This window comes from Canis lupus, chromosome 36 (genome assembly GCF_048164855.1).
Source record: "Canis lupus baileyi chromosome 36, mCanLup2.hap1, whole genome shotgun sequence".
In the NCBI taxonomy this organism is placed as follows: domain Eukaryota; kingdom Metazoa; phylum Chordata; class Mammalia; order Carnivora; family Canidae; genus Canis; species Canis lupus.
The window spans coordinates 1,391,246-1,408,387 of record NC_132873.1 but is presented as its reverse complement, the minus strand read 5'-3'; the positions used below and the strand labels follow the sequence as shown (position 1 = coordinate 1,408,387).

The 17,142-nt window shown below is 40.5% G+C and overlaps 2 long non-coding RNA genes across 6 annotated transcripts in view; one reads left to right on the top strand and one right to left on the bottom strand.

The window, feature by feature from the left end:
• Positions 1 to 13,566, bottom strand: part of LOC140625309 (uncharacterized) — a 29,663-nt gene extending 16,097 nt beyond the window's left edge. Inside the window, exons 1-4 of one of the 5 annotated variants that reach the window (XR_012024666.1) lie at positions 13,453 to 13,566; positions 10,561 to 11,037; positions 1,361 to 2,395; positions 617 to 814 (exon numbers count right to left, since the gene is read on the bottom strand). This is a non-coding gene — a long non-coding RNA (uncharacterized lncRNA). Of the gene's footprint in view, positions 1 to 612; positions 815 to 1,360; positions 2,396 to 10,560; positions 11,038 to 11,353; positions 11,469 to 13,452 lie in introns of those variants that run through there. The other 4 variants (XR_012024668.1, XR_012024667.1, XR_012024665.1 and 1 more) reach the window with 4 other exon arrangements.
• On the top strand, positions 4,759 to 14,088 carry LOC140625308 (uncharacterized). The gene is made up of 4 exons (XR_012024664.1): positions 4,759 to 4,847; positions 5,629 to 7,360; positions 10,002 to 10,109; positions 13,619 to 14,088. It is a non-coding gene; the product is annotated as an uncharacterized lncRNA (long non-coding RNA).
• Positions 14,089 to 17,142: the final 3,054 nt, after the last annotated feature.

The following is a 17,142-nucleotide window of genomic DNA, read 5'->3' as shown; positions in this document are numbered from 1 at the left end:
TACTTAAGTTTTCTAATTTATACAAGCAGAAATCTGGGGCATATATGTGGGAATGGCTACTAAGGGTGTTGGATTATGGTAGAAGGAATGCAAAGTTGGATGGGGACAAATGTATCACTATGGACTCCCTAAGAAGATTCTACGTTTAATGTTGAATCTCAAGGAATTAGAAAGGGTTCCAACAGTCATTATTTCTGAATGGTGAGATTGTGATCTTTCCCTTTATGCTGATTTTGTTTACTGTTTTTTGGTACAAAATGGATAACTTGCATAAGCTTTTTCTTACATAGAAGTATATTTGGATGTCAGAGCACACGGGAGAAACAACATGCTTTTGACCAAGGAAGTTTGCACAAGACCTAGCTTTTCTCAATAACCTTTGTTTACAATGACCTTTGGATGATGAGGAAGTCACTCAACCTCCCCAAGGCTCAGCTTCCCCAGTAAGCACTTCACAAAGTTGTGATTTAGGAGATAAAATGTTTTAGGGCCTTCACATTGTACCTCCATATCATAAACACGTGGTAGATGCTTTTCTTATGATTATTTTTATCATTATCATAATTATTAAGGAGAGTGTCCATCATTTATAGATACAGGGCATTTAAATACCTACACAGATCAAGGGCCAACCCACGCCACGAGGAGAGCTCCCTTTGTCCAAAGAGCTAGGCATCTGTCAGTTCCCCTCCAGAGGAAGAAATAGTCACCAACCACCACATCCCCTTGTCACCGTAGGACATTTTTCATTATAAGTCTCCAATAACTGTTGATTCTATACATCGAAGCATAGTTAGCTTGTGGTTTAACTGTGCTGTTAGGCAGTAGAAATAAATAATAAAGAGAAAAATGTTACTGCCAAATATAAACAAAAATCCATTGCTATGTGAGCTAACCATGGCGCTAGCCACTTTTTCTAATGTCAGAAAACAGTAACATAATGATATGTTATCACCAAATATAAATTATTACATAATTTAAGATGCAATATAGTTTTCTTATAATGTAAAATATACAGATATTATAATATAATAATAAGTAATATAATATCAGAAATCATGCATTTTTCCAAGTTCCAAATAACTGACTTCCAAATGAAGTTGTGAACTGTTAACATATTGGGGATGGAATAATGTCATATTACACACACACGTATATATCTTGTGTTGTATACCTTATGTAATATAAATAATATTAGCTTATATATAACCTAGAGTTGTTATTTTTATATGTATAATCTCTAGGTTAGTAATGTAAAAAAATCAGGGGTTCTAGCAAACATTTAATTACTGTGGTGTTGCCGACTTTTAAAGAAAAATTGAATCCTGTGAATCAAACCGTGCCTGAGGAAGTGACTTACCTGGTTCTAAAATATTAAGCCGATGATTGAAGATTCTCCTCTGATATCCTTGAAAGAGTCAGGGAAGTTATAGGTGTGAGCTGCTTTTCATTTCCCTCATGAGGGATCCTATATGTCTCATCTCCCTAATATGGAAAAAGTACCAAAAAGGCAGAAAGTAGCAATTTTGCTAAGTCTTAGGTAAAAGGGCAAAGCTAAATTGCTGGGCTGATTATGTCGATTTCACTCATTATAGTTGCCAGGGAAGGTATATGTCTTTTGGATGAAAGTCTCATTTCCCAAAATTTTCCTTCATTAATCTATTTGGTCTGCTGCGCACAGAAACATATGATCTTCTTTAAATTCAAGGGAGCAGCTGAGCTGTGCATGTTAGTTCACAATGGGTCACTGCTACTGGAAAAGCAAAATTAGAGTTTGGGGGATGGAAAAAAATAAAAAGCTGCAACCTTTGCTCTGAAGGAGGGTTCACATACTGAGACAGAATCTAGGTAACTTAACCTCACAGGTAAATATTCCAAGACCTCAAAGGGTGATGCTGTCAGCCCTTTGGGTCACTAACTTACGGGTGGGTGGTAAGGCTGTGCGTGAGGGCTAAATTGCCCTGGATAGCAGATTACACTGCAGATTCCCAAAGTACACTAGGGAATCTACATATTTTTTAAGTGCCTCAGCTCCTAAAAAACTGATGGAAGACCGATTTGGAAACAGTAACAACTCAGGAAGTAAAAAAATGACAAGCGAATCAACTTTTGGTAAACTAATCTGCAGCTATCCAATGACATTTCAGCAAGAAATCAAAGTATGGTAATTTTTACTTTTAAGTGATTTTGCCACATGCTAAAATAGCCATATTTGAAATTTAAACATTTAAACATCCATCAGAAGGGGGGCCTGGGTGTCTCAGTCAGTTAAGTGTCTGACTCTTGATGTTGGCTCAGGTCATGATTTCAGGGTCATGAGATGGAGCCCCAAGCTGGGCTCCGGGCTGAGTATGGAGCCTTCTTGGGATTCTCTCCCTCTTTTTCTCCCCACAACCTAAAAAAATAAAACAAAATCATCCGTCAAGTATTTTTGCCTTGGGATTACCTGATCGACATTTTTATTGCTCAGCTGCCCCACCTAATTGAGCAGTTGTTTGGAGTTAAGAACACGACGCATCCATCTCAAACTCTAATGACGTATAAAATTGAGGGACAGAAATAAACTGGTACCGTGGACTCTATAATGATATCACAAAGGTTAACATTATTCATTACTGAACTAATTAGGCTAATTGCCTTCCCAGAAATCTAGATTTGAATACGCTGTAAACAGTGGCAGTTTATTTCCATATAGCTAAGGCTACACGTGGAGCTCAATCAGCAAGTCCTCAATGCTCTCAGATTCAATCTTCGAGTTCAGGCATCTCTCTGGGCAAAGCATTAGCAGGTCTGCAGAGTTTCAGCGATGTCTCCTCAATCACTTTTCAACTTTCATTGACAACATGGCCTCGTGGCAACAGTACTGGGAGCGTTGCACATAATTCCTCCAGTGCTATTCTTTCACTACTAGACGGGACTCACCCCAGGACCATGGGGGAGGGGGGCTTGAAACCTGCATTTTTACCAGCTATACATGGTGATTCTGATTTGAACACGTTGCCTAAGGTTCTAACTTTATCACCAAGTGTACTGGCCAAGATCGACACATAACCTTTTATGCCTTAACTGCCGATCTATACGGCAGGATAATGGCATTTGGATCTTCCCTTCCACTGGAAATATTAGAAAGATGACATTAGGGAAGTTACATTTGGGGGGAGGGCAGAGGGAGAAGGAAAGAGAGAATCTTAACTGGGCTCCACACTTAGCACGGAGCTCAACTCAGGTCTCAATCTCACAACCCTAAGATCATGACCGAAACCAAGAGCCAGATGCTTAACTGGATGAGCCACCCGGGTGCTCCAGTGCGATTACATTTAAAAACTAAAACCTGAGGGTTATGTTTAAAAAGAGTAGCTTAACAGTAGTTAGAAATAACAGGTTTAGCATTAGAAAGATCTGGATCCCAAACCAGTCTACCACTTACTCACCGAACCTGTGTCTCAATTTCACATCTGCAGAAAGGAAATAGTAACATCAACCTGTTAGAGTTACATGAGATTTTGAAAGATATTATATGTAAAGTACTAGTCTTGTGATTGCCACATTAAAGACACTCAATTTTTTCAAAAAGATATTACTATTGGGGGAGAACGGCTATAAATTTGCCAGATTTTTGCCAAGTAAGAGTGACAAATAAAATTACATTGTCACAGCCACCAATGTCTGGGGGATGTTTGTTACTGCTGTATATCTTAGCTCTCCTGATTGATACATAGGTCAGTTGAGGATAGAATGTTCTACTTTTTTTTTTTTTTTACTTTTTTTTTTTTAATTTATTTATGATAGTCACTCAGAGAGAGAGAGAGAGAGAGAGAGGCAGAGACACAGGCAGAGGGAGAAGCAGGCTCCATGCACCAGGAGCCCGACGTGGGATTCGATCCTGGGTCTTCAGGATCGTGCCCTGGGCCAAAGGCAGGCGCCAAACTGCTGCGCCACCCAGGGATCCCTACTTTTTTTTTTTAAGATTTTATTTATTTATTCATGTGAGACACAGAGAGGCAAAGACACAGGCAGAGGAAGAAGCAGACTCCCTGTGGGGAACGGACTCGATCCCAGGACCCTAGGACCACAGCCTGGGCCAAAGGCAGATGCTCAACTGCCAAGCCACCAAGACATTCCGGGTGTTTTGTTTTTAAGGAAAGGAATTGTCAGGTATTGCTTTCTCTATGAACTTTGGTCACTATGCATATCAAACTCTGCAAGCAGTGGACCATCTGCAGGGATGCTAAGCACAGAGCTTCTACTCATAGGTACCCCTTGCAAGAGCAAACACAAAGAGCCCCTGGCAGGAATAGGCTTCTCGCCAGATGTTAGATTCCATGTTTAACCAGATGCCCGGTTGCTTTTATTTTCTAGGCACAGTGCGTCACTAGCATTGGGGAGGATGAGCTCTTCTGGCAACACCGTAAGAGAAGGCCTCCCTGGGCACCTTTAGGCGCCCCCTTCCCTGGGACAGCCCTGCGGGAGCCTCGATCAGCTCAAGTCCCTCACCGCGGCCACCCCTCGGTGACCCCATGGGCCCTGGGCGTCGGTTCTGGCCCTCGGGGGCTGTCGGCTGGGCCCCGGCCCCGGGCAGAGCTCGGCCCCCGTGCCCGCTGCCTGGTCTGCCCTGGTCTCTGGGGCCCGCGAGCCTCCCGGGGCGACCCCGCCCGGCCTCCCCTGGTGGGCCTGCCTCCTGGAAGGACCCCAAACCCGTGGGATCAGCGACCCACTTTACTTCGTTATGACGTCATAGCCAATTACATCTGCAACCATCCTACTTCCAAACAAGTTCACGTTCTGAGTTGCTGAGGCTCAAGATTCCAACATATGAATTTGGGGGAGGACACCGTCCAGCCCATCAGGTCAGGCCTCAATTCTTACACCCAAAACCACCACTGCAGGGGCGCCTGAGTGGCTCATCTGTCCTCAGCTCAGGGCATGATCTCGGGGTCCTGGGATCGAATCCCACATCAGGCTTCCTGCTCAGGGGGTAGCCTGCTTCTCCCTCCCCTCTGTCCGCCCCCACCCCCACTCTCTCTCTCCAATAAATAAATAAAATCTCAAAAAAAAAAAAAAAAACCAAACTACTACTTCATTTAATATCATCTCCAAATGCCAAGGAAGGATCTAAATGTCTCTCTTCTCAACTTACAAAGACGATTTACGTTGAATGGCTTGCGCATGTCTCGGGGCAGCTCCCTGGTACTGCTGTGCCTGGTGGGCACCTCGTGGTTTCTCCTGAAGGCAGGGTCCACCTCTCCTCCATCTCCAGGTGCTCTTCTTGGACATTCCCTTGACCCAGCTCCTGCCTTATCCATGCTTGCAGAATAGAATTTAATTTCCTCCTCTAGCTTCTGCTCGTGTCCCCACGTATTCATTGTTTTCCCATCAGGAAGCTGCGGCTGCCAACACTCCATGGGGTATTCCTTCCCCGCACAGAACTGGCCTGGTAACGGGTGTCACCTGCCGCGCGCTCCTCAACGCTTGGGCTGCCATTTGGAAGCGTCAGTGGATCAGCACGGACAGCATTTCTCACAAATAACACCCTTTCTAGAACACTAGGCTAATGTTCTACATATGCAGAATGTTATATATATGTGTGTATATATATTATATAATTTCTTTTTATTCTTGCTTCACTAGCCAAATGCTACTGGATTCACTGTTAAGAATTTGAAATTGTCCTATTTAATCTGCTAAATCTGCTGCTGAAGACCAGAGTCTTCAGATCCCAAGGAGCTGGTGTCCTGCAGCTTTACCTGGTCTACACTAGGTGTCATTGTGAACAATGTCTACGCCTAAAGATTGAAGAGGATTCCAGAGACTGCCATTCCTTATAGTATTTCTTTTCCCTGAACAAACTGAGCAGTTAATCACAAGATCGACATAATATCAACAAATTTGTGCTCGTGGATGGATCACACCAAAAGTTATAAAGCCTTAAAAGCAGTATTTAAATGCCTGCATCTAAAACCAATATTTAAAATCAGTATTTAAGGACAAAAAAGACTGAGCTACTTGAGACGCCTCACATTTGCTATGATTTCTTGCATTTCGGTTGCCCTTTACCTTATCTAAGGTTGCCAGCCTGTTCTATTCTTTCGTCTCTATCCATCCCTCTCAAAGATTTCCAAGAGCCAGCACGGAGAGGTTGGCATATCTTTCTGCCACCCGGCCCTCCCTGGCTTTCCTGTTTGTGCAAGAAGCTTGTTCGGTAGAATCTTGAAGTCGGCGATGCTCATCCCTGACTGCGTATTAGATTCACCCTGCGAGGTTTCGGATGATGCTAATTTCTCAACCTCAGATTTTCTGATTGAAATAGTTGGGGGAAGGGCCCATGCACAAGCATTGCTTTGATCTTTTTAAAACGCTTCTGATGATTCTAACATTCAGCCAGTTTTACAACCGCTGAAACAACTTTAGCCTAAGTCTCAAAACCACTGTTTCTGAATGTGTGATCCACAGACTTCCTACATCTTCCAAAAAGACCAATAAAAAAAAGGTAAATATCCAGGTTTTATCCCAAACCTACCGAATCAGAACATGGGGACGATGGAGGTCCAGACATCTGCTTTCAACAAGTCTTACGTGATTCTCACGACTTGGGAACTACTGCTCTAAGGCAATGGTTCCCCAATTTCTTTTGCAAGGACTCATTTTTTGGTTACTTTTCGTCACCAAGGACAAACCCTGTGAAGCTGTGACACGCCATGACACACTCTGTTGGTTGGCTTACTCAGAAGTGAATTCTAGCCTTTTTCTCCCTCCTTATGTTTCACAGTAGATGCCAGAAAAGCTAAATACCCGCTTCTGTGAACTCCCACACAGCTACTAGCAACAAGGCACCATGACCCAGTTCGGTGAACAAGTCCAGGGCATGTGCGCTAGTGGGACTGGCAAACTCTGGCTTCTTTATAAAAGGGACTGTATAAGCTGCATGCTCCTGGCTTCAGCCCTTCCCTACTCTTAACGCTTTGAAGCTGGATGTGATGCCATCAGGTGACCATAGAGGGACGGCAAGGGCAAAGACAAAGGACCAACACGCTATGGCTGACAAAGTAGAACCCAACAACCTGGATCATTGCCTTTGTCAAGAAGCCCACCATTGCTATTGCCATCAGCATTCCTAACTGATGAGTCCCCCACTGCCCTAATTCATTCCAGAGAAAAACAGGACCTAGTTGGAAGTCTCCATTTGTCTTCCTTCCCAAACCTTTAATATCACCCAAGAATTTGTCTGCAAAACTTAATATATAAAGTCTTGAACCCCAGGCTCCAACTCCACTTCCACCGTTTAGCCCTGGAAGTCTTTCATTCTACTGCCCTCCACCCAAAAGAAGAACCCTGTCACCAGCTCATCCTGCCCACCACCGAGGTGCCTTGAGCCCTTCTCTCCTCCCAGGACGCTCCTCCTCTCTCTTCCCACAGTGCTCCTCCTCTCTCCTCCTCCCACAGTGCTCCTCCTCTTTCTTCCCATGGTGCTGCTCCTCTCTCTTTCCAGGATGCTCCTCCTCTTCCTCCTCTCTTCTCCCACAATGCTCCTCCTCTCTCCTCTCACCATGTTCCTCCTCTATTTTCTCTCCAGATGCTCCTCCTCTCTCCTCCCTCGATGCTTGACTCTCCTCCTCTCTCTCCAAAGAGGATGCATGCTCATGAGTTGTTTCCTTTCTCACCTCAGAGTGAGAGAAGCAGGCAGAAGTTAAGCAGGGAAGAAGGCTGGGCAAACATGGACCCTTCACACTGATGACCTTTAACCCCTCACACAAGGAAACCCAAATATAAAACCCCACAGATATATTTGTTCTGGGACAAAAGGCAAAGGGGCGGGGTAGTAAGCCTTTGCCCACATCCATCCCCAAAACTCCAGGGACCCATTTTCAACCCAGGCTGCCCTTCTGAAGCATGGTTGGAGCTTTCCACATTACAGAACCCAGATTCTATGACCCAAAATTGGGGCTCTTGCGTGGCTCAGGGGTTGAGCCTCTGCCTCCAGCTCAGGGCGTGACCCCCAGGTCCCAGGATCAAGTCCCACATGGGGCTCCCTGCACGGAGCCTGCCTCTCCCTCTGCCTGTGTCTCTGCCTCTCTCTGTGTCTCTCATGAATAAATAATATGTTAAAAAAAAAAAGACTACCACTCAGAATTTAGATTCCACAGATCTGAGTGGGACGCAGACATCTGTGTTTAAAGCTTCATGGGCACCTGACAAGATCCAAGGCTGATGATCCCAGACCACAGAGGGCAGCGGGGAGGGCAGCCCTCACTGCGAACGGTGACTCTCCGTGAAACGAGGAAGTGTTCGCCCTTCCTCTTCTCTGTGTTACATGTCAAGCGATTCAAACAATGACTGAGGCAGTGACCCTGCCCTCTGGTCACTGAGATTTCCATTCTACCTAATTGGAAAGCACTTGAAACTTCATGTGGGTCCCTTCTTAGTTTCCTCCAGACCTTTCTAGCATAAATGACTTAGACAAGGCAGGTCTAGTGCTCCTGTACCCAGTCATGCGATTTTGTCCAAATTGTTTACCCCCTGCTTCTAATAGGCTCAGTCACCTCTTAGACCGCCCATGATGGACAAATACTTCTCCAAGTATTGGAAAATTGAAACTTTTTGACACCTCCACACATTTTTGAAAGGACAGAAATAGAGCCGCCGTATGCATCGTAGTTCAGGCTGTGTGTCCGGCCACTTTTTTTGCTTAGCATTCCAGGCTTACCTGTTCCAAAAAAGCACGAGAACACGCTAAGTATCTTAGTCTATTTCTTATTATGAAATTTTAGTTACAGAGATGAAAATCCCTTTCCTTTTGGAAATAGTCTTAGCATCTCCAAATGCAAGCTGGAAGGATCGGTGCACAGCAGCATGACCTAACAGCAATGTGTCAGATGAAATGGGTCTCGTCCCAAGCTCTGCAGGAGTCCGTGGAACTCACAGCCGTTATATCCTAGGCCATCCCCGAAATGCCACTACTTGATAAAATTTTCCCACATTCTTTTTTCTTAGACTCTTAGTCTCTAAAATAAGAATGAACATCCATCATGGCTTCCAATGTCACCAGCACTTTGAGACACTGAATACTTTTGGGGAGTGTAGCCTGTTTTTAGAACTGACTGAAGGAAGAGTATAATTTCCACAGCTGAAAGGTACTTGTCTGTAGCACTAGTTATTAGTTCACCTATTCAAGTGAAATGATTCTCCATAGAAACTGATCTTTCTTCATTAAATATGCTGAACCCAAATGAAATCGAGGCCTTGCAATTATCAGGGGGAAAGATAAATTGAACTGAAACTGTTTCATAAGGCTATCCTTTTCATTTATTTCCTGTGAATCATATGAACTTCAAGGAGATCTCACACCCATGCTTTTCATCAAGGAACAGGTAATGCACTTAACATTTTTTTATGACTCAGGCCAGGGAACACTGTGATCTAGCCCCTGGGGTTTCAAAATAAACAAACTACTTTCTCATCAGTATTGGGATAACCCCAGAGAAGCTGAGAGATCAGTTTCACTCAGAAAAGAAAAAAAATGCATTTTACAGAATGAAATATATATATATAGGTACATACAAATGTATATCCATCTACGACAAGATGATAGAAGTTATCTGCCAAGGTGTATGGCACAACACGGGCCTGCAGGCTGGGAGAGTAAGTCCCTTTGACACAGCACCTTCCAGGGTCAATTCCGAGAGGGAGGCCAAGGACTGCTTTGCCACTTGCGCTTGGGGTACCGATTCCTACTGTTCTCCTGATGGAGGTGCTAGATTACCTATTGCTTTATGTACCTACATTGTCATTAAGGCACACTTAGATCCTAACTTCAAGGTGAGTGGTACTTGGGATCAGGTGGGGGTGAGGGGCAGGGGATCTGTGCCCTTGGTTGGTGGAATAACATATGGATGTCCCGCATCCCCAGAACTGCCTTGTATTACCCAGTCTTGCTTTTTCTACCGTGTTCTCAGCATAGGTGTCTCTGTTGAGTTCATCTGTTGCTCTTTTTTTTTTTTTAACAGTTTTTTGGAAGACTAATTAATGTACAAGAAACTTGCATGCGTTTAATGTATACAATTTGATGAGTTTGGACATATGCATACACCTGTGACACCATCACTGCCATCAAGGTAATAAATATATCCATCACCTCCAAAAGTTTCCACCTGCCCCTTGGGGTTTTGTACTTTGTTGTTAGTGTATGTGTGTGTGTGTGTGTGTGTGTGTGTGTGTGTGTTTTAAGAGCAGGTTACATGAGATCTACCCTCCTAACAGATTAAGTGTATGATACAGTACTGCTGACTTTAAGCATATACTCCTTATAAAAAGGTTGCTGGAACCAAAAACTACATTTGTAGAATGTGCTCAAGGACAAAGATTGCTTATCCTGATCTTCTCCTGGAATTGCTTCTGATTGTCATTCACAGATTTTATACAATACTAAATAAGGTCATGACTATCCTAAGGAAGCAGAAACTGTAGGCTATATTTCAAAATGACTTTACATAAACTCTTAGAATAAGCCAAGATCTAAAGTACAGGGAGCCAAAGTCATTTCCTTTCCCAGAGATTATTTCTTACCTCCAAATTGCATTCATCCTGATTAAGAAGGCAAGTTTTTGTTGTTGTTGTTATTCATTACAAACAAGCACTAATACTATTACAAAATATGTCCAAATCCGGTTTTAGCATTCCCTGAGGTCCCCCAATTCCATAAAATCCAGCACACGTTTTTTTCTACTTTTTCCTGGTTATTCAAAATTCCTCTAAGGTTTCCCTCTCTCCAGTCAAGGAAATGGAGATTGGTCAGAGTAATGAAGTCTGTGAATGCCTTTATTATCCTGATTATAGTAGAACAAATTCAGGTAGTCTCCCTCTCTGACTTCCCCCTTGGTGCTTGAATCTGGTCACCACATGCTCTTGGGAGTGGCTCCATCATCCCATCTCAGCGACTAATGCTTCTGGCTGATGGAGGTGATTAGGTTGTGAGAGAGGAGGAAATTATTGTTTTGGTGCAGATAATAAATCTGAGGAGTGGGTGGGATAATCATCAGGTAGCTAAAAAAAAAAAAAGAAAAAAAAAAGTAATCATTGAAAGGAAGGGGATTTGGGACTCTGTTTCCAAACTTGATCTCAGGCATGAAGAAATTTCAAGTCAGTTCCAACCAACAGTTAGTTTACTTGGATTATGTTAGAGGCAGAAGGAGTGATGTAAAGACTAGAGAAAGTTTATAGGAGAAAAAGTTTACAAGAAAGGAAAATGAGACAGAACATGAACCATCTAGTCAATACTTAATGGTATCTCATGTGGCTGCCCGTCACTTAACACATATTTGGGGAAAAAAAATGAGAATGTACTTAGATACTTCCCCACCTTGTTAAGAAGAACATGAGGTACTTTGGAGTTCATCTTAAGACCTTTTGCGTAGATCTGATGAGCAAAGATGAGTTATGACTCAGTGACTAACTAGAGGAAATGAGTCATAAGATGGTGTATTTAGCTGTTTGAGCTTCAGCATCACACTCAGCCCATCTGACACACAGTTTGTTTGAAAGTTGAGAAGTAAACTTACTGAATACTATTTTTATTGTTAGTATATTCATTTCCCAACATAAAATATATTTCTTGGTCTCATAACTTTGGATAGAACCTTAAATGAAGTTCAGTCTCAAAAGCCAAGAGGTTTAGATTTTCTTTTATTTTTTTTCCAAGTAAACATCTGCATTGATCATGAAACTTATTAAAATAACAGGAAAGTCATAAACACGATGATATAATCTATGCTCTCTCCCTGTGGGGCACATAAATTCATATGTATTAAAAAGAAGTTAAATTAACTATTTGAAAAATCCAATTATGGGAACTATGCAGCAGCCACATCATAAAATATACAGCCTCAAGGTTTAGAAAGTGTTCGATAATTTTTCCAATGAAATACAAAACATCAAATTTTTCATGCTATAGGGGAAACTAGTTTTAAATTTCTACTGCATTTGGTTCTCTTCTATCCATCCAAACACTTGGATTTGTATTCATGATGAATAAATATCTCTTTTTAAAGCAAAGTAAGACCATGAAGACAATGAGAGGGTTTTTCTGAGATAGAATTGAAAATAAAATTGTACATATTTAACGTGTGCAACTTACGGAATTGGTATATGTATACATTGTGTAATGTTTACCATGGCCCAGATAATTAACATATCCATCACCTCAGCTACCTTTTGTGTGTTGCGTGTGTGTGTGTGTGTGTGAGAGAGAGAGAGAGAGAGAGAGAGATGAGAATGCTTAATATTTACTCTCTTAGCAAATTTCTAGTATACAACACTGTATTATCAGCTGTAGTTACCATGTTGTACATTACAGCTCCAGAACGAATTCATTTTATAACTGAAACTCAGTAGTACCCTTTGACCAGTATCTCCCCATTTCCCCTCCTCCACCCTTGAAAACCACCATTCTACTGTCTTATGAGCTTAACTTTTTTTAAAGATTCTTCATATAAGTGAAATGATATCATGGTTGTCTTTCTCGGTCTGGATCATTTCACTTATAATGTCCTCCAGGTTTATTTATATTGTCAACAAATGGTCAGATTTGTTTCCTTTTTCAGGCTGAATGATATTCTATCTATCTATCTATCTATCTATCTATCTATCTATCTATCATCTATCTCTGTATCTACATAGTTTCTTTATTCATTAATCCGTTGGGAGACACTTTGGCTCTTTCCATATCTTGGCCATGTGAATAGTGTTGAAATGAATGTAGAAGTGCAGATCTTGGAAAAACTGATTTTTGTTTTCTTCACCAATATACCGAGAGATGGACTGCTGGATCATATGGTTGTTCTATTTTTAATCTTTTGAGGAACCTCCATTCTGTTTTCCATTACAGCTGCACCAATTTACATTCCCACCAACTGTGCACAAGGGTTCCCTTTTCTCTACATCCTTGCCAACACTTATCATCTATTTTTGATGATAGCCCTTCTAACAGGTATGAGGTGATATTGTGATTTTGGTTTGCATTTCCTTAGTGATGAGTACTGTTGAGCACTTCATCGTGTATCTGTTGGCCATTTGTGTATCTTCTTTAGCTAAATGTCTATTCAGTTTATTTGACCATTTTTAATGGGATTATTATTTTACTATTGAGTTGAGTTCTTGATATATTTTGGATATTAACCCCTTAGCAGATGTACGGTTTGCAAATATTTTCTCCCATTCTATAAGTTGCCTTTAAATGTTATTGTTTCCTTTCCTGTGCAGAAGGTTTTTAGTTTGATGGACTCACAGTTGCTTATTTTTTGTTTTGTTGTGTGCACATTGAGGGTCATATACAAAAAAATCATCACAAAGACCTATGCTAAGAAGCTTTTTCCCTAAGTTTTCTTCTAGGAGTTTTATAGTATCAGGTCTTACATAAATAATTACAGTATTAGAAAACTCTAAATCTGACCATATACTTACTTTTACCAGTGAGTTTGATACCAAGTTTTCTTATTAACATCCTTTCATTTTAGCTTGTCACTCCCTTTAGCATTTCTTATATGTTAGGTCTAGTGATGATGAACTCCCTTAGCTCTTGTTTGTCTGGGAAAGTCTTTATCTCTCCATCATTTTTTGTTTTCCCTAGGCAGTGCCCTGAAGGAAGGTGCTGGTCACAAGTGAGGAAAGACACTAATTGCTGAAGCTATATGGAAATTGAGAGTTTCTGCTAGGAACTAAAGGGACAATATTGTAAAGTGACATTAGCAAGATGGCAAAATAGGAGTTTATTACCATCGTCTTTCCACAGGACATTACATTCAACATTCACTCACAGATAAGAATAACTTTGTGGGAGTTTGGGAATCCAGCAGAGAATATTCAGCGCACCACTGAAGCGAAAAATCTGAGAATATATCCATTGAAGAGGAATATTGAGGTGATCTTCATGACTGAGGAATTGCGAGTGTCTAGAAAAAATAATATTTATTACCCAGAACTTCTTCATATAACCTATGATTGGGTCCTTTTATTCTAAATCTAACTGATGAAGAAGTTAAGTATCAGAGAGTTAGATGTGATCATGGTTATTAGCTAATAAAGGATATATTGAACTTGGTATGTAGATCTTTTGATCCAGGTCCCACATACTTTCTACTATCAATTATTGCTATATAAGGTCTTAAATATAATTGTAAAAGGAAAGAAGAGTTGGTTTTGAATATATTCATTCATGTTTGTTGTTGCATATTGAAACCCATATTTATTTAAAATTCTTGACCAACTGTCATCACCTAAAGGTGTTGGCAGGATATACAAGTTACTTTTGACAGGTAGAAAATCAAATAGATATTCAAGATTTAGATTTTCCATTGATGATCTTCATGCCTTGACATCCTCTGAGAAATGTAACCTCATCTGATATACAAAAGAAAATGACCCAAAGATTCACCAAGTTTTTTTTAAAGATTTATTTATTTATTTTAGAGAGCATGAGAGCATTAGTAGTAGGGGCAGAGGGAGAAGAAGAAAGAGAGAGAAAGAGAGAGAATCTCTGCACTAAGCGTGGAGCCTGACATGGGGCTCAATCTCAGGACCTCAAAGATCATGACCTGAGCTGAAACCAAGAGTTGGACACTTAGTCCACTGAGCAACCCAGGCATCTCAGATTCACTATTTTTTTATACTGAAAATTCACTATCTTGAAAGTATTACCACACTTATTCAAATCAGGCTGATGCCCGACTGGCCTTTTCTGTGAGAGATCAGATAATAAATATTTTAGGTTTAGTTGGTCATACAGCCTCACAACTACAAACTCTGCTATTGAAATATGGAAGCAGCCATAGGCCATATTTAAAAGAATAGTCTCATCTATGTTTCAATAAACTTCATTTTCAAAAACATATGATAGGCTAGATATGGCATATAGCATTAGTTTTCTGACCCCTGCACTAAATTATCACAGGGCATTTTATATTTCCTACTCTTCATTAATGCAGATAATAATGAGGAAATGAAAAATATAAAATAGTAAATCTTAGGCATGGAATCATTCATAGGCTTTAATTTTTCAGAGAACAACATGACAAACATTTTTCCCTCCGTATTTACAACTGCTGGTAATGTCTTGGACTGGTAGATGGGTTCAAGATATATTTTCAAGGAAAAGCAACAACAAACAGAATACACAATGGGTTGGAAGTAATAGAGGAATCCATGATGACTCTAGATTTACCAGCATAAGTAAATGGTGATGCGATTTGTTGAAATGGGATAGACTGGTAGGAGAGTATTTGGAGATGAGGGGTAGAATTAAAACTTCTGGATTGAAATGTTAATTTTGAAATGTTATGAAACATGAAAAAAGAACTGTCAGTTAGGGCTCTTTGAATATACTCAGAGAATGGGTTTTGACTAAAAAGATAAATGTGGGAGTCATCAGCTCATCAATGGCATTGAAAGCCATGGAAATGGATAAAATTACCTAGGCAGAGAATGCAGAAAGGGAAAACAAGACAAGGAAAGATCTTGATGTACTTTCTGAATCATCCAAGAATGAACTAATCATGTTCAGCACAGTTAACCAGTGCTAAGGGGACTTTCATGTACTTTCAATCTTAGTAAATCTATAATTTGTGGGTGGTAATAAACCCACATTCCTACTCCCCAGGGAGTTTTTTTTCAAACTTATTCAACCCCATAGCCCTTTTTAAAAGAAATTTCTTGAGGTACATGTTCATCTAAACAAAATTTGGGAAATGCTATACAAGATAACAGTGACTAGCGTATTGTATAATTCTTTTATAAATTCATTTTCTTATATTCATCACTGTGGTTTTCTAGTCAAAGAGATAATATTAGCCTTCACAGCATAAAGAAAAACAGATTTCAAATCTCTGCATTTCAGACTTGCACTCCATTTTACTTCTATCTGCCTGATATACTCAATGCATTCCCTCTTAAGGTATTACCTACTCAAAGATGTAGGCAAATTCTCTGCAGTTTATGGTCTGGAGAGAACAGGAACTCACAGAGTGGATGCTTTCTTGTCATCTGCTCAAACATTTTGTTCTTCTCTTATGCAAGACCACACTCTATTTTCAGGAAGGCAATGGGGGAAAAAAATGAGAGTTCTCAAGACAATGAATTAGTGGAAATAGTCATTCTATTTTCAGGAGAGTGGGGACAGAGGTGGTGTACTTCAACTTCTGCTAAGGTTGAGTGGCTTCTATCAGACTGAGCCTCCAGTAAATAACAACTATAAACTCTGGACAAGATATAAAAACACCCAACTAAAGGTACTGAAGGGTGAACAAAAACAGGGAGAAAATGGAGTGGAGACAGTATTTATTAAAACATAGTGGCACTGGGTAAATTTCCAGTTTTTATAACTTTCCAATGGAACGCAGCCACAAGGACAAAAGAAGCAAGTTGATATCTGAGCTACCACCTACTACAGAGGAAACAAAAATTTTCAATTTCAGCTCAGCCAAGTTACAGCCTGGTTTTTAAAAAAATCTATATTTTTCAAAGGAACATAATAGAGCCAAGAGTTTCTATAACATTTTCCACAATGTTGAGGATACAATACAAAATTGCTCAACAAACAAATAAATAAGAAAACATGGACCATTCTCAAGAGAAAAGACAATCAGTGCAGACCAATCCTGAGATGGCACAGGTGTTGGGCAATTAGCAGACTTGGATTTTAAACCAGCTGTTACAATTTGCCCTAGGACATAAGGAGAATATTCTCATATTGTGTGAAAATTGGACTATCTCAACAGAAAAACAGAAACTCTAAAAAGGAATCAAATGCTAGAAAATGCTATCTATGAAAAAAAATGTTACTGGATGGGCTGAGCATCTGAGTGGAGCTGACAGAGGAGAAGTCAGCTAACTTGAAAATAGATCAATAGAAATAACCCAAACAAACAAACAAACAAACAAACAAACAAAAGAGTATAAAAGAAGATTGAAAATTAAGAAAGGAACAGAACCATAGGGACCAGGTGGGATCATATCAAAAGGTCTACTCTGTGTATAATTTGAGTCCCAGAATAAGAGAAGAGAAATGATGGGGTAGAAAAAAATTTCTTAGGAAATAATGGTTGAAATTCTTACAAATTTAATAAAAGACACAAACGTACAGTGAGCACCAAGCAGTAT